General features: G+C 34.9%; 3 pseudogenes; all 3 read right to left on the bottom strand.

Annotated features, from left to right (window-relative positions):
- Positions 1-4,075: 4,075 nt before the first annotated feature.
- Positions 4,076-5,069, bottom strand: LOC100732363 (olfactory receptor 52R1-like; annotated as a pseudogene).
- Positions 5,070-9,845: 4,776 nt separating this feature from the next.
- LOC106026582 (olfactory receptor 51H1-like) lies at positions 9,846-10,755 on the bottom strand (annotated as a pseudogene).
- Positions 10,756-13,634: 2,879 nt separating this feature from the next.
- On the bottom strand, positions 13,635-22,751 carry LOC100731815 (importin-8-like; annotated as a pseudogene).
- Positions 22,752-25,182: the final 2,431 nt, after the last annotated feature.

The following is a 25,182-nucleotide window of genomic DNA, read 5'->3' on the forward strand; positions in this document are numbered from 1 at the left end:
CAATACACACATACATTCTTATGCACATTGCTAACACACAATATACGGACTCACATAGACTGAAAGAAGTACCAAACAATATACGTACTCACATGCACTGAAAGAAGTATTTTGACGTAGGCATTTAAACAAAAAATATATAATTCTGTATGTACATAAATTTAAGGAGGTAGAAATAACAAATGTTCATGACTATAATAGATGCATTTGTGAATATGCAGTGATACATTGCATGTATTTCCATGAAAAGTCATATAGAAAAAAAGACTTTTCATGTGCATAAGTGAACTTTTCACTAAAATAATTATTTCTGGAAATTCTGACTGATAATGCTTAAATGAACCCCTAACCATCACACACAATCACAGTGTGCAAATAAAATCATTTTTCATCAATACATTTAAGCAGACAAGTTGTAATTCCTATGTTTTCAACTAAGTGTATATTCATCAGATATTCAAATATATCTTCATTCTTCAGTACATAAATTTATACATGTATGTAAAATATAAGATAAAATAGAAATAATATAAATCATAAACATATTGATTACATCTTACATTTCAAAAACTGTTACGATGTTTTTCTTCAAATGTAATAAATTACAACAAAACAAGCAAATACTCTTCAACTGAAATTTTGTTTTCTATAAATTTAATTTTATGAATTCCATATCAAAGGTGAGGACATTGCTGTTAAGCGACATTTACAAAAAGTTCATTTATTATCAAAATTAGCTGCCATGTGGAAGATAAATGACTGAAAATAGTATAGGAGAGGGCACCCAAATTATAATTGAAATGGAAATTTGATCTGGTGTAATGGAAAAACACAAGTAGTCACCTGGAGATGATAGCTATTATGAAATCAAAATAGCTCAGTATAATTTGTATACAGGTATAATCCTGTTACATACTTCATCAAAGCCTGCTGCTGTTTAACAGAATAGCATTGAAGAGTGTGGTCAGAAATGATCTGTGCTTGCACCAAAGTGCTTTAATATTACAATGGGATTAACTATGGGTGATGCTGTAGAATGCAGAGCATCAGATCCTGGGAGGTAGGCAGTAAGATAAAACTGTGCAGAAAGAAGTGACTAAGTGTCTCCAAGGCAGTGATTGCTACTTTGTATTTGAGAGACACCTATTTGTGTCCACATTAACTCTGATTGTACAAAGACAGACATCACTGGTGTTGAACAACTGAAGATAGATGGCATATCTCCTAGATAAATCACTTAGCAAAGTAGGAGAATGAACTAGAGATACCAATTCATTCACCTTAAACTGTGCTTTATGATGGTACCATAATGTGTTTGTTATAAACCTGCTCCATATTTTAAAGTTGGGTTGACCACACACACATACACAATTGCTAAAGAAAAATATACATATTCATAAACACACATAAAATGTTTATATTCATAGAAATATTTATAAGCAGCTATGTACTAAATAAGTTGACATTTAAAAAATATACATTTCTATTCATATACACATTCAAGAGTACAAAAATAGTAAGTGTTTAGTCTCTAGGAGGGGTGCATTTATCAATATGTACTAATAATATACAGGAACTCCTATTGAAAGAAACTCCCACTGGAAACAAAAGAATATGTACACACATATTTATTTTATGAAATATACACTCATATTTACAAATCTAATTATGCTGTTAACCTTTTGCTACCTCATAGAAGCACATTCATAAAACACACTTGATTATTTTTGCAAACTTGATAGAAAAGTGGTAACTTCCATCCCTTTGCATGCACACATATTCACTTACTAGATGTTCTCCAACATGCCCTTACTGTGCTGCACATAAACCGAATTTGTAGACACACACAATACAGAAGACGCAAAGAAACAAGTTATACTTATTTCTTGTGTGATTGTATCACATAAAACACAAAGTATTAGATTGTTTTGTCCTAATACATGGACTGTGACTACAAAGAAAAGAAAAATTTTTTCACCTAAATTCTTGGCTTTTATAAATTTAATTTAAAAGTTAAAACAGAGGCATTATTGCCACAAGCCATTTACAAATTCTGAAAAATATTTTCTTGTAGGGGATAAAATTTTATTTGTTACTTTATTCATTACTCTGTCATCCTAAATCATATAACTAAGACATCTAAATGGATGGAGTATGATCTACTTCATTTTTAGTAGCAAGGAGCATTGGTGATAATGAATTGACGAGACCAGTAACGCATTGATGGTAGATATTATAAAGTAATTGGTTCAATATAATTTGGGTCTAGAACTAATGTTGGCTCTTTGCTACATTATAGAACATGGAATGGAATGGAATGGAATGGAATGGAATGGAATGGAATGGAATGGAATGGAATGGAATAGAATAGAATAGAATAGAATAGAATAGAATAGAATAGAATAGAATAGAATAGAATAGAATAGAATAGAATAGAAATCAATTATAACATCTGAAGATGACAAAAACTATTTATGGATGGTAAATGATTACATAAGATGTAGGTCGTAAAAAGGGGTAATAATTTGCCATATTCTTGGGTATCCAGTTTTTGCCGGGGATTTGAACATGGGGCAACAGTCACTTCTGTATTTGGTTGTATTTACATGATTTCTCATGCTTTCAGGAAAGGATAGTGTGAGACTCAGCTTTGCCGCAAAGAAACTGAGGGGAAACACCAGCCTATTATCATAGGAAAATCAGTGCTTCTTAATGGAAAGGAGAGATAACCATTGACTTTTTAAAGGTACTCAGATTCCACCATTCAAAATTATGGCCTAATTATGTTTATACAATTATATAATTAATACAATTTGGACACATTGCTCATCCATAAGTTTGATCAATGTTTATTGCAAATAGTTTCTTTCATCTTAAACACAGTGTTCAATTTCAGTCTTTGATCACTATCTGTCTAAGACTTTTACTAATTCTAGTACTTCAGGTTGCTTCATAGCCCTTGCTTTTGTACCTGGAGAACTGTTTTCCTTCTCTTCATTTTTCATCTTGGGAATCAATTTAATCTTACAGGGACCATGCTATCAACTCCTACAAATCTCCTGATACATTGCTCTGATCAGCATTGTAGGAAAGAGTGGTGACCAAAACCACTGGAGTGATGCAAATGCTCACACAACTAAATGCTTAGTGTGTGAAATTAAAGGAAATTATTTTAACAACCATTAAAATTCCTAGAGTCTTTCCCACAGTCTCCATATACATGTCTTGAAGTAGCATCCTGAGACTTATTAAATAAACCATGCTAATATAAATGAGTTAAAATTAAATAAAATATAATTTTTTGAAAGTTGAAAAATAAAGTGCAATTGATACAAATCTATTACTTTTTGTTGCTATAATTAGAAATTGGATGTATTTTGAATACATCCTATTGGATGTACTTGTACAGAATTTAAAGAATCTAGCTTATGAGCAATTGTTCTTTTCTTTTACATTTACTATTGCATCTTGATCATTTGTCATGTCTTCATAAACTGGTCACAAGTATAATAGTTAAGTGGCACATGGATATTCAAGTGTGTATTGCTTTACCTGGTTTCAATATAGTATATGAATGACTTTCGACTTTGTTTTTATAAATAATGATTTGGGGTGTGCCATTGTGCATAATTTTATTTCACAAATTCGATTTCTATAGAAAGATTCCCAGAAGGAGAAAATGTGAAAATTTTAACTGGTTGGTGCTAGCCTGTGTTCTTTGTAAATAGTCTATCAAATTATGCTGCCACTTGTGGTATATTAAAATGGTTTATTTATCAGATTCACTAGAAGATAATCTTGTTTAAAAATATTCAGTGACTTAATGAATGAAATCTATTGCTGTTTCTGATGGTGAACGCAGACCACAAAAGTTTTCATTGTCCACCATAACTCTTACATGTTTTATCTGGGTATTATGGAAATTATTTTTCTTTCAAGTGGAAGATTACTGGCTCTTGGCTAATTATTTACAGAGGTGATTTTATGATGATGTGTAAAGACCTGGCAAACTTTCTTCATTATGTCTATAGATCAATAAGGCAAATCAAGTAGTGTTGATTCTATTTCCTTTAATTTAGACATCTTTTTCATAGCATGCTAGCAAAACCCTGTCCCTGATCTGCTTTGTCCAAACTCCATAGATGATGGGGTTGAGCATAGGTGGCACCAGGAGGTAGACATTAGCAAACGTGATGTGTAATGTGTACCACTCGAGGCACATGATGGCCAAAGCGATGGGTGAGGAAGGTAAAAAGGGCTGGGATATACAGGGCCAAGATAACACAGATATGAGAAGCGCATGTGCCAAAAGCCTTGAAGCGGGCTTCACCTGAGGGCAACTGTAGAACAGCTCTCAAAATCATCACATAAGATACACTGATGACGAGAATGTCAAAGCCAACCACAGAGAAGGCCACAAAGAGCCCATAAGCACGGTTGACTCTGGTATCAGTACACAGCAATTTTAGCACAGCCATGTGCTCACAGTATGACTGGGGAATGACCCTGTTGGGGCAGAAGGGCATTCTGGAGATCATGAGGCAGAAGGGGCTCACCAGCAACAGCCCTCTCAGCATCACAGCCACTCCTAGTTTTACCACCACGGTTGTAGTCAGAATACTAGAGTGTCTCAGTGGGAAGCAGATGGCCACATAGCAGTCCAAGGCAATTGCCATGAGCACCCCAGACTCTACAGAAGCAAGGGCATGGATGAAGAATACCTGGATGAGGCAGGCTTAATAATCAGTCTGATGAGCACGAGACCAGAATATGGCCAGCATTTTTGGGTGGGTAGAGGAGGACAGAATCAGATCATATGTAGCCAGCATTGCTAGAAAGAGGTACATGGGCTCATGAAGGGTGTTGTCAGTTCTGATTATATGTAGGATGGTGATATTGCCAACAACAGCCACCACATACATGAAACAGAACAGAAATGCTATCCAAGATTGGAAGTTCTCCAGATCTGGAATTCCTAGAAGGATGAAGGACATAGGATGTGCAGAGCTGTTCCTTGATGTGGACGTACATGAATAAATATTATGTTCTTTCTTTGCAAAGAAATCCATTTTCTGCAGATGATATGAATCAAAACAATCATTTATTATAATTTTTTCAGATTGAATTATTGGGTGATAGAAAAATACATATAATTATGTACTCTAGTTAATTCACTTCTTACAATAAATATTTTTTCCGGCATAAAATAATGTTGCTAACTATTTTATTAATATTATCCCATTTAAATTGGGGTAATAGATTACTAGACTGTTAACTAGTGATTTCCTACTGTTTATTTTTTTTCTGAAATTCTGTATAACTTGTACCCTTTTTCTGCTTTTCTTTTTCTCATTAAAATTAAAAAAAAGAAAAAAAATTGGGGTAATAATATATAAGATGATAGCATAATTATTTTTGTATAGTAACAGTATATTTGAAAATGGTTTTTAAGAAAACTACCATAATAAATACTGTCTTTCTAATCTTTAGAGCTAAGAATCAATCAATTAATATATTTATAGGTCATTTTGTCCTGCTACTAAGTAAGGTGGGTACATTTTCAGAATATGAAGGTAGCAAGGTTAGCGTCTATATGCACATATATATGAGGTTGCATTATCTTTGATTCTAGGGTGATTTAAAAAGGGATTTGTACTAGAAGAACTGAACAATATACATCTGCAGTTGAATGTACTGTCTGTAGTATACAACCTCTCCCAAGTCACAGGCAAACAAAATTTTATGACAAAAGCTTAGGTCATGAATATTTTTGGCTCTGTGGTTCATGCAGTCTCTGTGCAACCAATCGATTTACACTTTGTGGCATAAAAATTGCCAAGTTGATTCACACAATGTGTGTGTTACTTACAAGAACTTGTTAAAAGCCGAATTTATTTTGAAGACTATAGTTTACCAAATCTTTCTTAGGTTTCAGTTTCCTCAAGATGTCAATCTTGAACTTTATGCCTAACCTTTCTGCGCTTTATATAGATGTGTAATACATATTTAAAGAAGGAAATAAATAAATTTTACTATTCAGTGTTAACATGGCTATGAAATAATAGCACATTAGAAACCCATCTTCACACTGTTCTAGTTAGTGAAGAGTCTAGAATCTACCTTACTTGATGGAACAGAAGTGGTTGAATTACCATGACAAAGGCAGATAAAGGTGGCTTGATGAATTGTGTAGTGCATTAGAGACAGAGTTACTGCTTGTGTACTAGAAAAGGTGCCCCTGTGACAGCACTGCACTGGATTTGAGGTTCTGGACCACGCACCAGTTTGTCTTCATAGAACACCTGGATATGGTGCTTTCTCTGCCATAACATCTGTACTGCTTCTGCCTCTGAGCTTTTCCAGAGGACGTGAGTGTTCTACTTACTCTTTTGTTGCTGGAACTCTCTCTCTGTAGATATCTCAGTAATCTACATTGTGCAGCTTACTTTAAATTCATTTTCCATCTTCTCTCTCAGTTTTTTTCTTCTTGTGAGTGATGGAAGAGGAAAGAAGTTTTAGGATCAAGTTCAGAGTGAGAGATGGACTCCTAGACAGGTGAGGGTCTTTCCTTTGTGTGCCTTTCTGTGACTCTTTCTTCTTTATGAAATTTACAGATTTGAACAATTCTTGGTCATTTTTGTTTAACATATATGAGGTTTGCAATATGGCAACTATGGGTTATGAGTTCACTCTTGAGTTGGCAGATAGAAATGTGTATTTTCAAAGTGATATAAAATAACGTTTCTTCTTTCCCAACATGCTATTCTGCTCCACTCTAGTATTAAACACGTTCAGTTTTTCTTGTTCACCGGCTGTAATACTACTGACTGTAGTGCATGTTGAAGACTTAAATTAAGTCATCTATCTTTAGAATATTAAAGTGAATTTACTTTGAACTTCTGATTCAATATTTTCCTGTTTCCTAAATACATATAACATGTGAAGATATTATGTAGCTTTTGTTGAAGTAAATACAGTTATAGAAACAGTTTATAAATATAATATAACTCTGCTTTCATCTGTGAATCGAACCCAGTGACAGTGTCTACTGACCCTTGTGAACTCCCTTACTCTTTTTAAAGGAAACAATATTTCCATTAATCAGCAGTGTTGCTGAAGGTAGTGAAATGATTTAAAAGTGAAATTGAGCTAAATTCTTTTTAAAGAATAGCTGTAGAGATTTTTAGGCTGTTTCTCTAAGATGGGAGAAACTGAAACTAAAGTGTAGCGGTGAGATTCAGAGGCAGTCAGTCCCCTGCATGGTGAGGTGAGGAGAATGGCTACTTGCCTATTTTTCTAGGTCTCATTGGAGGACAGAGATGGAACTATAATTCTTTAACTTCATTTCAGAATTAAGGTCAATAATTATGGATTCCTGCATCTGGGAGTCCTAGGGAATCACAGCTTTGCATAGTGCACTAGGTTCCTCTTCAGCCTCTTGGAGACTCTGAATCTCTCTTTCTGGGAAGGATAGAAATACCCGAGGAACATGTATCTCTCACCACGAAGTCTGTTCAATCTTTGGCCATGTGGAACATCACCATAGCAGCACCAGCAAATCTATAGGATGCATCTTTTAGAGGAAACTTATGATCAGAGTTTACCTGAAGGACTGTACTCGTCCTATTTTTCCCCAGGACATCAGTTCTGTTCCTCCTCCTAAGTTCTACTGTCTCATAGTAACCTTGGATTCCTCTGAGATTATTTATTGAATCTAGGAGAACTAACCCCTAAATTTCCTTTTTCTGTGCATACATGAATACAAAAGGAGGGTTTAGGAGTACATATGCTACATGGAAAGTGATTGAGCTTAAGGTTATCTATACACTTATTTTTGTTTTTTGTAGTCTAAATATGTATCATTTAAGAAATATTCTGTACAATTGAAAGTTTATTGATTTTGTAGATGGTACTGTGTGTATTTGAGAGGGACTTCACTAAAAATATGTATGAAAGAGTAGATTTACCTGTGAGCTTAAGTTTGTGCCTCGGCTCAAGGAAATGTAGAAAAGGGAATAATAGTTTTCTTTAAGTACACAGTCCCTCTGTGACACCACATTTTTCCTCATATGTCTATATTTATTCATTTGAAGTTAAATATTAGTAGTACTACACTAATACACAGATGATAAATCTTAAAAATAGCCTTTTTTGTGGGTCAAGATAAACTTAAATGTACATATATTTGGATCATTTTCTTCTCCTACATCAATGAGTTTTAAGGGGCTCACTTTGATATGTATTCTCCATTTATATACCATTCATTTTATGGACTTGGCTGATACAGAATTATACCTCGCAATATCCAAATGTACACATTTACATTTTACATAAACAAAAAAGCAAGGTAATTTCTATTGTAAATGTTAACTCTACTTCAATACTCAAGGCTTATTATCAATCTTCTTTAAATATCTATTTCTTCATCTTGGCAAACTTTCTTAAGATGCCAAAATAGTGATTACTATTTTATTTCCTGTGCATTTGTAACTTAGGATCACATTATCTTCTTTGTTTTAGAATATTCTGGAAGTCTAGAAACTCTAGACATGGTTCTGGTCTCAACTTACAACAATCAGTAGCAGTAGGGATAACTTTCAATATAATTTTATACTTAAAATATGCAGAGCCTTGATAAATAACTTCTCTGAATCTCATTTTCCTTCTATATAAAATGGTGGTAACAACTAATGCCCTTGGTTATTGTAAGAATTCAATGAGATAACATACAATGGCAGCTAGCATGTTTATGTAGTTTTAAAAACTAATATAAGAGACTCAAATGTTACTTGCCTTTCAGTTATCTATATTCATATTTCTTTATAGAGAAATATCCCAAGACTTGTGCAGAAATAAATGCATTTTTCTCCGTATCATTAGAGTCTAGCATGATGACTAGCGTTTTATTATTTTTAAATTCATATTTATTAAGTGAGTAATATCTTGATAAAATGGTTATATTATGTTTAACAAATACATCAAGCCATCATTAGCATCAATGCAAAAGCATATTACATTTGAATATCCACACAATTACTGCATTCTTAAACCTTATCCTCTTGCTCAGAATTTTCACTTGCCTTATTTAAATTGCAGAGGTAATTTTACTCTGTGAAATGTTCTAGAGTTTTCCAGTATGAATCAAAATTAGTGTCATTGATTCTTGGACATAATGTTGGGGCAGAATATGTATTAGTATTAAATGTGTCAGAAGCTAGAATCATATAAAATCTATAAGGGAGTCACTTAAATGAAAAGGCATGTGTTAAAAATCACACATGTATGGGATGTATTTTCTACTTACATACCCTTTGCCCCATGAGCATTTATACATAAAGATAGATTTTGTTTGATCCTATAACAGTGGTATTTTCTGTATTTAAAAATAAAATAATCATATATCTTGTTCTTGGACATACTATTAAATGTATTGCATCTTGATGTGTTTATTAAAGTAAATAACTAGATAAAAATACTTCTAATATTATAAGTAAAAACACTCCTGAATGTTATTTTTATAAACAGACAACTTTTGATCACAGATACTATCTTCATTTCCAAAGAGAAAAAGTATGATGTTACTTAATTAAAGTTGATTTGGTGACACCAGATATCAAAATACACACATTCTAATATAAAATATATACAGAATGCAAATGGTCTGTGTTATGTCTTCAGTCACTAATCTTTCCCACTCCTATATTCTTCCAGGTATCCTAACTTTATTGCATCATCACTGGTGATAATAGTCTATTGATTTTTCCATTGTCTACGTATTCTGCATTTTATAAGTGAGTCCATTTCAGTTAGGTCCTGTTCTTTGTCTCCTGGAACACTTGGATGATCTATCTTCTTATCTGCTTGTTCTTCATGCTGTACACAATGGGATTTAGCACAGGAGGGAGCAGCAGATAGATATTGGTCATGAGATGTGCATTATTGGTGGCAGATGGTTCCCAAATCTGTGGATAATGGTGGCACCAATGGAAGGAACGTGGAAGAGTAGCCCAGCACAAATGTGAGAGAGACAAGTGTTGAGAGTTTTGAGCCTTTTAGCTCTGGAAGCAATGCCCAGCACTGTCTTCAGGATGAGTATATAAGAAAAGGGAATCATCATGGCATAAGTCCCAAAGTCAAGATGGCAACAATGAGTCCATAGAGGCTGTTGACACAGGTGCTGGCACAAGCTAGCGTCATTATATCTTGGTGAAGACAATAGGAGTGAGATAAGACATTGGAGTGACAGAAAGGAAGCAGCTTTATGAGGAACGGTACAGGGAAGACCACACAGAATGCTGGAGTAAGGGCAACTATTCCAATCTTTGTAATAACACCATGGGTGAGGATGGATGCATAGTACAGTAGGTCTCAGATAGCCACAACTATGTCAAAGGCCATAGAAACTAGCACTCCAGAGTCCATTAATCCAAATACATGGATGAAGAACATCTGTGCAACACTTGCATCAAAGAAAACTTCAGGGACCCTGAACCAGAAGATACTGAGCATTGAGGGCAGTGTTGACATGGAGAGACTCACATTGGTCACAGCCAGGATACAGAGGAAGTAGTACATAGACTCATGGAGACTCTGATCTACCTTGATGACTGCTAGGATGGTACCTTTTTCCAAGACAGTGTTTACATACAGAAATCCCAAGGGAAAGGCTATACATGTGTTCTTGTCCGTCATTGCCAGGATACCTGTCAGAATGAAACCATGGTGATTGACATGCGACACAGTCAAATTTATCATGATCTCTCACCATTGGGTAAGGCAGGACTCTTCCACTTAGCTCACAGTCCCTAAATTGAAAATATATTCTGCATGAGATAAGTAAATGGAATTATGATTATACATATACAAAAAAGGCAAGAATTAGGTGAAATATCAGTATCTGGGTCATTGCCCTGTCACCTTGAATCTTTTTTTTTTTTTTTCTTTTTTTCTTGCTAGACCAGGCAATGGCCTCCCTTTTCTTGGATTGAATTTGTTCACTTAAAGAAGGAAGACAGAGTAATCACCTGGTGTCTATACATTAGAAAATCTGGGTATTTTCTACTTTTGTAATCCTTAAGATTTAGCTAATGGAATGGCCATGCCCAGGAAAATTTTGCAAAATTGTACTGTACAGAGCCATTGTGCCCTCATTGTTGAGGCCTGTCCCACACCTAGACTCCAAAATTCCAAACCAGTGCAAGGGATATGTTTTTCCTTGTCCTAAGTATATATGTGGAAAAACTTCTGCAATTTATTACAGGAAATTATGTGAGGGATTATTTAAATAAAACACACAAATTATTCTACATAGTATTTATTATGTAGAGGGTATAAGAAAAAAATGTAAGATTAATTCATTATCTGTATTAATCTCTATGATCCAGCTCAGAACTTTGCTTCTGCATTTCTCTGACACTGCGGTGCAAGGTACTTATTAAGACAGTCATAAACCTTTAGGGATGTCTGGGACCATCAGGATCCTACAAATATTGTACTAACACTTGGGGCAGTATCCAACTGGGATGTTTGGTAGTGTCACCTGTTCACTTGGTCTGTTCCACAGTAATGTCCCTGCAAAGTCCATTTTTCATTCATCTCTCAGACTGTCTTTTCTTTTTTTGTGTGTGTGTGTCTTTATTGTTTTTATAGGTACCAGGGATCGAACTCACGACTGCCTGCTTGCAAGGCAGGCACTTATGCTGCTGAGATTAATCTCCAGCCCCTAAACTGCCTTTACTTGATTCAGTGTATCTGAACAGTTTTCCCCATTTTTCATGTAACTATTAGACATTTGTATGTGTTCTTTTGGAAATACCATTTTATATTTATTGCATTTCATTTTTATTTTTAAAGAGATAGAAGCAAAACAAAACAATGAACACAATATATGATTTCAAAGCAAGATGATAGGAAATTAACAATGGTCACTGTATTGCAAATTGTTATCTTCAAAATATTTGCTCAGATTACAGGTAAAGGTATGTAAACCAGATCAAACAGTACAGACAATTTCTTTCCATGAACTAATAAAATTAGTAGTACAATTACCTTAGCTATCTTGTGTGTGTGTGTGTGCATGTGTGTGTATTTTATTCCCTTCCTTCTTTTCTCATTTTCCCCATTTTAATCTCTTTACCTTTCACAATATCTATTGTACATTTAGGATCTTATTTACTCTTTCTGTTTCTTACATGAGGGAGATAAAATGATGTTTATACATGTGAGTCAGATTTATTTCATTATACCTTTTTGAATTGTATTTTTTTTTTTTTTGCTAATGAGTTTTTGGAGTTCTTATGCATTGTAGTTATTCAGCTCCTAGTTGGATGTTTGCTAATAACTCTCCTATTCTCTCAGTTGTATCTTCATCTGAAAAACTGTTTAATTTTCTGTGGGGATGCTTTTAACTTTGATAAAATCCTCTTGTGTATTTTATTTTCTCTTCTTGTGTGTTTGGTATTTTGTGTGAAACGTCCTTACCTATTTCAATGTCCTGAGTAATTCCATCTATGTTTTCTTCAAGTAGTTAATGATTTATATCTAAGTCTTAAATAAATTTGAAATAATATTTATGCCTGGTGAGAGTGAGGTATTTAATTCCATTCTTCTCCTTGTTGATACTCAATTTTCCCAACACCATTTTTTACTGTCTTTTTACTGAAGCGTGTTCTTCACACTTTCATCAAAAATCAGTTACGTGCAGGTGTCTGTATGAATTTGCTGGTAGCCTCTCCGTTTGTTTCCACTGATTTATATGTCAGTTTTTATGCCAAGGTTGTTAAGTAAATCTTTGTGGCTTGTTGTGAAGCCAGACACCTGCTTCATACTTTTTGTATAGAGGGCTTTGTCTGTGTGATGTTATTTTTGTGGTAATTCTGTACAAACATTGTGATTTGCTGTTTTTATTCTTGTGATGAAAGCCATTATGTTGACCAGTATTATACTGAACGTGCTTTGAGTACTATGAACATTTAAACAATATTGCAACATTGATTCTCTCAGTTTATGAACACAGGATACCTTTCATCTGTTAATTTTACTCATCACTGTTTTATAATTTTTATTATAATGTTCTTTTCCTCTTTGGTTAAATACTTCTTAGCTATTTTATTCTTTTGTAGCTATTGCACCTATAACTCTTTAAGCAACCATATTGACTTTCTATGTTGACCACATATCCTGAAATTTTGCCAAATTAATTTATTAGTTCTAAAAATTTTTGGTGAAGTCTTTGGAATTTTTGAATTTTTTAGAAGTCTTTCATTTTTTTAATTTGAAATGAATAAAACAAAACAAAAAATGCAACAAAACAAAACAGTGAGAACAATATTGGATTTCAAAAACAAGACAGAAGGTAATTCTCCAGAGTTGCTATATTGCATGTCATTATCCTCTAAACAGATACTCAGAATACTGGCCCCAGGCCTGCAAATTCAATCACTCAGTACAAGCATTACATTTTTATACCTCAGTTGCTATCATTCCAGTCTGTGTTTCTTCAAATCAGCTGGTTGTCTATGGGTGTGGATTGGGGTGGGGTGGTGGTTTCTTGTCTCTCAACTCCCAACTTGGATGGCTCCCCAGACAGGCAAGCTGACTTCTTGGTTCTCTTTAAGGAGTAACATTTCTGTGTCTCACTGATCAATTCCCCTTCCTTTGCACTGAACAATGACAACTTAGAAGTCTGGCTGTACAACAGTCGGAATCTTCTCCTGCATGTCTTCACAGGACCTTTCTATATACGGTGAAAGGACTTCTAAATGCTTTGGACTTGAGAGTAATGTATTGGCATCTACTGTCACATAATTACGCAGGAGAGGCATCATGTCTCTGAGGTATTCAAAGGAATTCTGCTGGAAAGCTTCACATAAAATACACAGAAGCTGCCACAGTTGAGGGGAAGTAGTGTGGCAGGTTAAACTGTACACCAGTTATAGAATTCAACTACATGTTTCTGTAAAACAAGATCAGTAATCCATAGATAGATATTATCCAACTGCTGCATAATCTCTTTATGATCTTCTTCAACTGTTAAAATAGTATCAGTAGTATGTAAAATTCCTATAGCCAGCACTGTTTTGCTTTCAACTTCTTCATATTCATATTCATATTCATATTCATATTCATATTCATCCTTCTGAAGGACTCAGCCAAGTATTGGGTCATGTGGACTGCAGTTGGTGCTACCTCCTGATTGTACTTGCATATCATCTTCTGGATGACAGTAATGTCATCGTTTTCTATCTCTGAAAATTTGCAACAACTGCATAACAGGGCTCACATGCAGCTTCATATATTCCTTAGCTTGTACCTGGTTACAAATTAATGACTGGAGAGTATGGGCAGCTTCAGCTTTGACAGGTGTCTCCGTATCTTCATTCCATTGTGTTTCTTAGGTCGAGCTCATTATAAAACTTCAAAGAACTAAATGCATGAAGCACGCAGCAGGAACTACCTCAAAGATATCCAAGTTAGACAGTAATAGGAGAAATACATGATTCTGTAGAAATAACTTAATTTGGTCCTTGAATAAACTCTTGTTCAATAAAATCTCCACCAAGAGATTTATCAAATACAGGACCCCATCTTTCTTCCTTGGGTCAAAGTTCAGGTTTGGGTTTTGCTGCCGCGCCTGGCCATCGGTGTGCAGAGGAGGAGCTGGGCGGATCTGGGGTGCCTGCATCAGCCTCTCTGTGTGTCTGGAGGACTGTGGATATCTCGGCCCAGACTGTTTGGGTCCCTCCAGGCTTCGGGGTGCAGTGAAGGGGAGAGGTAGGTTTGAGGCCTCTACATCCGCCTCCCCATCTGGTTGCACTTGGAGAACTGCTGAGCTCCCGATGGGTGGGCGGGCCCACAGTATCCCCAGAGCCCAGCCTGTTTTGCTACCGCGCCTAGCCATCAGTGTGCAGAGGAGGAGCTGGGCGGATCTGGGGTGCCTGCCTCGGCCTCTCTGTGTGTCTGAAGGACTGTGGATATCTCTGCAAGCAGGGAGGGATCACAGGTTCCTGAGGCACCAGGGCCTGTGGTGAGTACCCTAACCCGGCTGCGATTGAAGAGCTGTGAAGCTTCCAAGGGGCAGGTGGGCAAAGCATAGTGTCCCTGAGGCCCAGCTTGTCTGGAACTGCGGAGTTCTGAGCAGGCAGAGGAGGGCCACTGGTTCTGCAGGCCCAATGGCTTGGGATAGGGTGGTGCCAGAGTCTCAGTAGCTGCAAACATAGAAGGGGATTTTCAACAGATCCTGAGGAAGCTTTCAAATAACACTTGAAACACAGAAATATAGGAAAATGACAAAACAAAAGACCAAATTACAACCTCAAACCTCCAGCCCATGTCAAGAAACCCTAAGGCAATGTATATAGAAGAAAATATATCCCATCCACCTCATATATCAGACACAATAGCTACTGAAATTGACAAGCAACTCCAAGAAGCTTTAAAGAAATTCAAACTCGAAATAATCTCCCAGATAAAAGAAGAAATGATAAAAGAAACTAAAGAGATTCTAAATTTATCTAAAGAAAACACAGATAAAAAATTGGAGGAACTAAACAAAAAGATAGAATCCCTGGAAGAACAATATAAGAAACAAACAGAATACATAATGCAGATGCACAAAAATATACAGGAAATAAAAAACTCCACTGAAAGTTGTAAAAACCACCTTAACGAAAGTGAAGATAGAATTTCAGACCTTGAAGACAGGATTGCAGCTAGTGAACAGGAAGGAAAGATCTTTTAAAAATAACAAGGAATCAGCAAACAACAATTCAACAACTACAAGACGATGCAAAGAAAAATAACATAAGAATGATACGGATTAATGAAAAAGAAGGAGACAACATAAAGGATGTCAAGAGGATATATAGAGAAGTAATAGCTGAAAATTTCCCAAGCATGAGAAAAGAAACTGACATCAGGATTAGTGAAGCATATAGAACTCCAAATAGTCATAACCAAAATAAAACTACACCCAGACATATAATAATAACCATCCCAGAAATCCAACACAAGAATAGTTTATTAAAACCTGTCAGAGAGAAAAGACAGATCACTTATAAAGGAAAACCTATCAGAATCACAGCAGACTTCTCATCACAAAGACTAAAGTCAAGAAGAGCATGGAGGGAAGTATTCCAGAGCCTAAAGCAAAATAATTTCCAACCTAGACTGATATATCCTGCAAAACTATCATTCAAAATAGATGGTGAAATACGATACTTCCATGACAAAGAACAGCTGAAGAACTTCATGAACACCAAACCGACCCTGCAAAAAATATTGAAAGACAGTTTAGATACACAAAGGAAAAAACCACTAAGCAAAGCAAATAATTAAACAGAACCGAAAGATAAAGATGCAACAGCAGAGAGATAACATTCCTACAATTAACCAGCATTTAACAGTAATAACCATTAATGTAAATGGTCTCAATGCACCAATCAAAAGAAACAGAGTAGCAGAACGGATCAAGAAACAAAATCCAACCATATGCTGTTTACAGGAAACCCATCTAACCCAGAAGGATACACACAAACTGAAATCAAAGGATGGAAAACAATTCTTCATGCAGCAGGAATCCAAAAAAAGGCAGGAGTAGCCATTCTGTTTGCAGACAACATGAACTTTAAACCAACAACGACAATAAAGGACAAAGAAGGTCATTACATACTCGTAAGGGGAAAACTCCAAGAGGAAGAGATAACTATCTTAAATATATACGCACCAAACTCCAGAGCAACCAGTTATATAAAACAATTATTAACAGAAATGAAAACTCAAATTATCAGTAACACAATTGTAACAGGAGACCTTAATACGCCATTGACACCAAGGGACAGATCAACCAGACAGAAAACGAGCAAAGAAATAACAGAACTGAATCACACCTGTGTACAAATGGGTTTGATAGGCATATACAGAATGTTCCACCCAACAACATCAGAATACACATTCTACTCAGCAGTACATGGATCATTTTCTAAAACAGACCATGTATTAGCTCATAGAACACATTTAAACACATGCAAAAGAGTTGAAATCATCCCTTGCATGTTATCGGATCATAGCGCTCTGAAATTAGAAATTAATGATAAAAGATACTGCAAAAATCCCGCAAACAAATGGAAGCTGAATAACACACTCTTGAGTAATCAGTGGGTCAAAGAAGAAATTAAAGAAGAAATTAAACAATACCTAAAAGAAAATGAAAATGCAGATACAACTTACCGGAGTCTGTGGGATGCAATGAAAGCTGTCCTCAGAGGAAAATTTATTGCACTGAGTTCCCACATCAGGAAAACAGAACAAATACAAATAAATAACTTGATGCTACACCTCAAACAGCTAGAAAAAGAAGAGCAAGTCAAGACCAAAGCCAAAAGAAGAGAGGAAATTATAAAACTCAGAGCAGAAATCAATGCAATAGAGACTAAGAAAACAATCCAAAGAATCAACGAATCAAAGAGTTGGTTCTTTGAGAGAATAAATAAAATCGATAAGCCTCTAACAAACCTTATTAAAAAAGAGAAGAAAAAGCTCAAATTCATGCAATAAGAAATGAAAAAGGAGAAATCACTACAGACCCAATAGAAATACAGAAGATCATCAACACCTATTTCGAAAACCTCTACTCTCAAAAGTTTGATAACACAGAAGAAATAGACAGATTCTTAGAAGCATATGAAGTACCAAAGCTAGATCAAGAGGATGTAAAACTGTTGAATAACCCAATCTCTGTTAATGAAATTGAAAATGTAATTAAGTCCTTACCCACCAAGAAGAGCCCAGGCCCAGATGGATTCACTGCAGAATTCTACAAGAAATACAAAGAAGACATAATGCCGACACTCCTCAAACTTTTCAATGAAATTGAAAGGGAAGCAATCCTTTCTAAGTCATTCCTGGAAGCAAATATTACTCTAGTACCAAAACCTGAGAAAGACCCAACTAAAAAAGAGAACTATAGACCGATCTCCCTAATGAACACAGATGCAAAAATCCTCAATACAATATTGGCAAATAGGATGCAGCAAATCATCAAGAAGATTATACACCATGACCAAGTGTGATTCATCCCAAGAATGCAAGGATGGTTCAACATACGCAAATCAATAAATGTAATCCACCATATCAATAAAGCCAAAAATAAGAATCACATGATCATTTCTATAGATGCAGAAAAAAGCCTTCGAAAAAGTCCAACATTCATTCATGATAAGAAATTTACAGAAAATTGGAATAGATGGTCTTTACCTCAACATAATGAAGGCCATTTATGACAAACCAACAGCCAGCATCATACTACATGGCCAAAAATTGAAAGCCTTTACTTTAAAATTGGGCACAAGACAAGGATGTCCTTTATCACCACTCCTATTTAATATAGTACTGGAAGTACTAGCCAGAGCAATTAGGCAAGAAAGAAAAATAAATTGGGTAAAGATAGGAAAAGAAGAAGTTAAATTATCATTGTTTGCATATGACATGATACTCTAAATAGAGGACCCTTAAACTCCATTGAAAGACTCTTAGATACAATAAATAAATCCGGTAATGTGGCTGGATACAAAATCAATACTCAGAAATCAATAGCATTCCTATACACGAACAACAAAATCACAGAGAGTGAAATAAGAGAAACTGGACTATTCACATTAGCAAGCAAAAAAATGAAATATTTAGGAATTGCTCTTACGAAAGAAGTGAAAGACCTATACAGGGAAAATTACAATACACTGAAAAAGGAAATTGAAGATGATCTCAGAAAATGGAAAGACATCCCTTGCTCATGGATAGGAAGAACAAACATTGTGAAGATGGCCATTCTCCCAAAACTCTTATACAGATTCAATGCAATACCAATAGAAATACCATCAACATACCTTATACATCTAGAGAAATCACTCTTAAATTTCATCTGGAACCAGAAGAGACCTAGAATTGCAAAGGCAATTCTAAGCAGCAAAGACAAAGCAGGAGGCATCACAATCCCTGACTTGAAGTTATACTACAAAGCAACAGTAGTAAAATCAACATGGTATTGGAATCAAAAAAGAGCCGAAGATCAATGGAATAGATTAGAAGATACAACCACAACTACAAACACACTCAACCACCTTATCTTTGATAAAGGAGCCAAGCAGGTTCACTGGAAGAACGACAGTCTCTTTAATAAATGGTGCTGGAAAAACTGGCTCTCTTTTTGCCGAAAACTGAAGCTAGACCCATGTCTATCACCATGTATTAAATTAAAATCTAAATGGGTCAAAGATCTGAATATTAAAACAGAAACACTAAATCTATTGGAAGAGAAATTGGGTAGAAACCTTGAAGACACAGGAGTAGGTAAAGAATTCATCAACAGGACTCAAACCGCACAGGAAATACTTCCCAGAATCAATAACTGGGACCACTTCTTATTAAAAAGTTTCTGCATGTCAAAAGAAATCTCCAGCATAGTGAAAAGAAAACCCACAAACTGGGAAAAAGATTGTAGTGAACTCTCCCTCAGACAAGGGACTCTTGTCTAAAACATATAAAGAATTAAAAAAACTCAGACCTCCAAAATTCAAAGATCCAATCCAAAAATGGGCATCTGAGATGAATACACAATTCTCAGATGAAGAAATTCAAATGGCAAATAAATACATGAAAAAATGCTCATCATCATTGATCATTAGAGAAATGCAAATTAAAACCACACTGAGATACCATCTCACTCCTGAAAGAATGGCCAGGATCAAGAAAACCAACAACAAATGCTGGAGAGGCTGTGGGGAAAAAGGAACTCTTCTGCACTGTTGGTGGGAGTGTAGACTGGTACAGCCTTTGTGGAGGTCTGTCTGGAGATTTCTCAAAAATTTGGGATTGGAAATCCCATTTATTGAGCTATTCCACTTCTAGGCATATTCCCAGAAGAACTGAAAGCATCATACCACAGTGATATATGTGCACCTATGTTTATAGCAGCACAATTTGTAATTGCCAGATCTTGGAAACAAGCCAAGTGTCCATCCACTGAGGAATGGATAAAAAAGTTGTGGTATTTGTATACAATGGAGTATTATTCAGCTATAAAGAAGGATCACATTGAGATATTTATCAATAAATGGGTGCAGCTTGAGACCATACTCATAAGTGAAATAAATCAATCTCACATGTGTCAATACCAAACAGTTTCCCTAATGTAAGTAATGATTCAAATATAGAAAAGTATGTGGTAATCATGATTTCCCATTATGTGGCCTTGAAGCCTTATAAAGTTTTCATTCATTAATTAGAAAGGCTTTATTCTGGGCTTCTTGATATGGAAATATTTGAAGATATAGTATATGAAGTTTTATCCAAATATTTCAAGGAAAAAGACAGACACTATGGTAACTACTCTTAAGTCGGGTTATTTGGTGGTGAAGCACTAGGTTGCTGAAACAGTCATGCTTTGACCTCTATTGTTATATTGTTATGTCCTGTTTTATCTCAATCTCTCCCTTATTCTTTAAAAAATTATTTAGTTATTTTTTATGTTTCTTTTAATTAAGGGGAAAAATTTAAAAAATCAGGATATATAATGTTAACTCTTTTTTATTTCCTATTAACTTTTTTTGAAGTCCTGTAATACTCCCACGATCTTGTTTTGACTGATTAGACTCTGTTCCATTCTGTATGATAGTATCAAATTTCAGGGTATAGGCAACTACTTTGAAGGCAATAAGATTCACTAAAATGCCCATTCTGGTTTGACTATTGTCTCCTTTGGAAGTCCTGTAATGTTTACAATGCCTCAGTTTTATTGGTCTTGTTCTCTACTGTTTTGTCCAACTTTATAATATCTAATGAGATAGACAATTCTTTTTAAGGAAACAAGAGACAACGTTGATAACCATTGTTGATAACCTTGTACTCTGTTCTACATCATGTGCTATGTCTATCCTTGGTTTTGACTGACAGCTTTGTTTTGCCATATTTGACTGTATTCTCTCCCTCCCACAAAAAGTAATAAGAACTAAGGAGTAATAAAATCCAAAATGTGTAAATTTTGTTGTAAAAAAGAGAGGCGAACAAAAAAGAGCTCTAACGGATATAACAGAAAGTGTGTTTAGGGGTGTTAAATAGCTGACTATATTGATGTTTTTGGATCATTGAACACAGCTGTTTGCAGTCTCTCCACTTTGTATTCTTTGATACTGTGATTTGAGCAACTATTTCCAAGATGATAATATGTAATCTATTAACAGGTGATTTCTTACTCTCTCTTTTTTTTTTTTTTTTTTTTGTAGTTCTGTATTACGTGTACCCTTACACCGCTTTGTTTCGTTTTGTGTTTTTCGCTTTTTCCTCTTAAATAAAATTAAAAAAAAAAAAAAAAACAAAAAACATAAAACAAAAAAAACAAAGTTCAGGTTTGTGAGGATTTTATAATAGAAACCATCATTTTGCTCAACACCTCTTTCTTTCTTTCTTTCTTTCTTTCTTTCTTTCTTTCTTTCTTTCTTTCCTCCTTCCTACCTTCCTTCCTTCCTTTCTTTCTTTCCTTCTATTTCCTTCCTTTCTTCTTTCTTTCTTTCTTTCTTTCTTTCTTTCTTTCTTTCTTTCTTTCTTCTGCAGCAGTGTATAGAAGTGTCTGGACTGCTGTAATGAGAGAGGAATAATTTTCCAAAATACCAAATTTCATCCTTATATGTTCATATCAATCCTTTTGCCAGAGCTTCTCATCTTCATCTTTATAGCACATCACAGAAAAAAAATCACACCTTCAGAGATGTTTTGTATGTGTGGCTTCATCTGCTTCCAGGTCACAGAATGCACAGCTCCTTGGTTGAGATAGTTAAGTGCTTGTTGAAGAACATAGAACACTATGCATTTTTTCTGCCTATACTGATCTAAAATTTTCAGTAGCACTTGCTAAATTCTCATTGTGTAGGTTTTCAAAAACAACTCAGAAGGGCTTCCATACCACTCGGAAAGATGAGCTACAATACACAGTGCCCACCTCTTACACCTCCACCACACCAGTTCTGGTCTGTCATCCTTGTCAATCTTCAGCACCTCAGGGGGCACCATCCAATCAATGATAGTTTCGAAGATCTCCATCCACAGTGTCATGGTTTGATTATTCACCAGTTGAAGAGGCACTGTGTACTGAACAAGTGCATAGAAATTTTCAGGATTTGTTTCTGTAGTAACACGGAGTAATGGGAGCAATCAAGGAGCTGCATGTCTGCTGCTGTATACATGGCAGAAATAACTGTGTCACTGAAATAAGAGACTCTCTTCTGCTTTCTTATATTCATAGGTCTTCAGCAGTTGACACAGACATAATAAACTGCCAGGCCAGCTTCCACTGTTTTGTGACTGTAAGTAATAATCTATCTTATCGACCACTGCTGGCCAGTGATCAGGAAAATCATGTTTAATCATGACACAAAAACACATTGTTAACTGGATTCTCACTTAATCAGGAGGGCAAATGATTCCTTCCATAAAGTTACCATGTATCTTCTTGGGTCATCTCCATGAATATTGATTGCAATGATTCATTCTCCCAGTGGAAGTTCTCAGTCTCGCCAGTGCTTCAGGTGGACAGCAGCTGCTTGGTGTACTGGGAATTCCACATGGTCAGGGACTGTAATCCAAAGTGAATCAGGGGCAACATTTATAATCTTGTAGGGTGTGTTGAGCTCTTTGTTGGTGGTGAGGTGCAGCTTCGGGTCCATGGTGTCCTTCAGTGCCTAGATGATCTGGTTGAGTTCCATCACCTCGGCATGGGGTTCTGCAAGCCCCAGGCGAGTAAGCCAGACTGTAACTTTATCTTTAGTGGGATCTTCATGGCCTCCTCTGCTCTGCACCCTAATCAATCTCACTTTCCCCAGCAACACTTGCCACCTGCAACCACTTGCTTCCTGTAAGAGCATATCATTTCCAAATACTTAGAGTTTCCTCTCTTCCAAGTTAAATGTCCTTTATTTGTTTCACTTGCTTGATCTTTTCCAGATAGGATTTCCAATTCCTTATTGAATAAAAATGGTAAAGCTAGGCATTTTAATCTTGTTTTAGGTCATAATAAGGAAGTGTTCACTTTTTCTTTATTCATTGTAATCTTTTGGCTTTAGTATGCTGTGGTCTATTCTTTCTGTACCTCGTATGTTCAAAGGTTTTTTTTTAAATCATGAATATGTATCAAAACTTATAAAATATGTTTTGTACATCTACCAAAACTTTATCTATATTTGTTGAGATTAACTTATGTTTTTAATATTTTTTAATGGTCTTTGCTCTTTTATGTGTTGTACAACACTTATTGATTTGAACATCTTTTATCTCTGGAATGAATTCTATTGACTGAAGTGAATAGTTTTTTAAGGTACTTTTGTTCTTATTTTGATGAGGACTTTGGCATTTATGTTTATCAGGGGTACTTTTATTTGGCAAGTCTTTTCTGCTTTTGTTATTAAAGCAATTCTGACCTCATAGAATATATATTTGAAAGAACATTCCTCACTTCAACTTCTAGAATAATTTTAGAAGTGGTATTAGTTCTTATTTAAATATTTGGTGTACTTCAATGATGGAGCTATCTTGCCCTGTACTTTTCTTCAGAGGGAGAAATTTTATTGCTGATTCTATCTCAATATTTTTATCAGTCTGTTCAAATTTTTATTTCATTATGACTCATGATTTGGCAATGTTTTTATGTCTAGGAATATTTTCATTTCTTCTAAATTATTAAGTTCCTTGAAATATGTTTATTCAAAGTAATCTTCAATGATCCTGGGCATTTCTGGAGTGTTACTTGTAATACCTTCTTTGTATCTCTCAATTTATTTATGTGAGTATTAATTATTAACTTTCTTGTTGCTTAAGCTAGACAAGGTTTTATTATTTTGTTTATATTTCAGAGAATGTCTTTGTTTTTTATCTTTTGTATATTTTATTATATATGTTGCCACATGAAGTTGGAGATACTCTCCTAAGTGAAAGAATTCAGACACAAAAGGACAAAGATTGTATGATCCTACTTAGATAAAATATCTAGACAAGTAAATTCATAGAGATAGTGTGTAGATTAGTAATTATCAGTGGTGAAGGAAAATGGAAAGTTAATGATTGTTATAAATTTCTCCTTGGAGCAATGAAAATGTTTTAGATATAGGTACTGGTGATATTTGTGTAACATTATGAAATTAATAGCATGGACTTGCACTTTTTAAATTGTTATATGGTAAAATTTAAATATGCTTTATGCATTTTAGTAACTCATAATTAACATACTTCATGCCATTCAATTATATGTTTTAAGTGAGCAATTTATATAATATATGAATTGTATCTTAATAAAGCTGTTTAGAAAAAGATGCAAAAACTAAATAATGGTAATGGGTGTGCTTAATAGAAGGTAAAGAGTAAAGACGCTTGGAACAGGTTTCTGACAAGAAATATCTGAGAAGTATTTTTGAAGGTCTTTGAACAAGCATATCAGAAACTTTCATATTACTTTTAAAATTAATTTTATTGGTAGATTTTTGATATGTATAATGATCACATTTATCATAGAGAATTTGTACATATAAACAATAAACCTTGATTCTTCTTTTTCACCCATTCTCCCTCTTCTCCTCCCTTCAATCCTTGTCCTCTTCCTTACTTATAAAGGCTGAACTTTCATATTAGACAGATACATTCCTTTCCAGACTTCCAAGTCGTTCCATATACACATATTACTCAAGGAGTTCTGATACAAGTATTACATAATGTGCTGAAACATCGCATATTCTTTCGGTAAAATATATCACTTTTTCGTATTTTTATGCAACAATTAAAAGTAAATTTAAGTATAAAACTAGTCTATTCAAACACATAGATACTCCCATTAAATTGTAAACGTATAAACATGCACATACATACAAACATCACATTATGCATACACACTTTTATCCATACTGATATCAAGCAATATGTACTCCCAATTATGCATTAAAAACAACTTTATATTCACCAAAATAAATATTTTGAGACATATGCACATCAAATACATAAGCATTCAAACAAAAATATATATGAATGCAGGAATACACTTTCTAAGATACAGAAATAACAGATTTGTTGTTTATTATTGAAGACAGAAATTCTTGCAAATATGCAATGATACAGATTCATGTGCTCCTAGGAAAAGTCATATGGAGAGAA

This window comes from Cavia porcellus, unplaced genomic scaffold, assembly GCF_034190915.1.
Source record: "Cavia porcellus strain 051 isolate PalLab524CR breed Dunkin Hartley unplaced genomic scaffold, mCavPor4.1 scaffold_9, whole genome shotgun sequence".
Taxonomy (NCBI): Eukaryota; Metazoa; Chordata; class Mammalia; order Rodentia; family Caviidae; genus Cavia; species Cavia porcellus.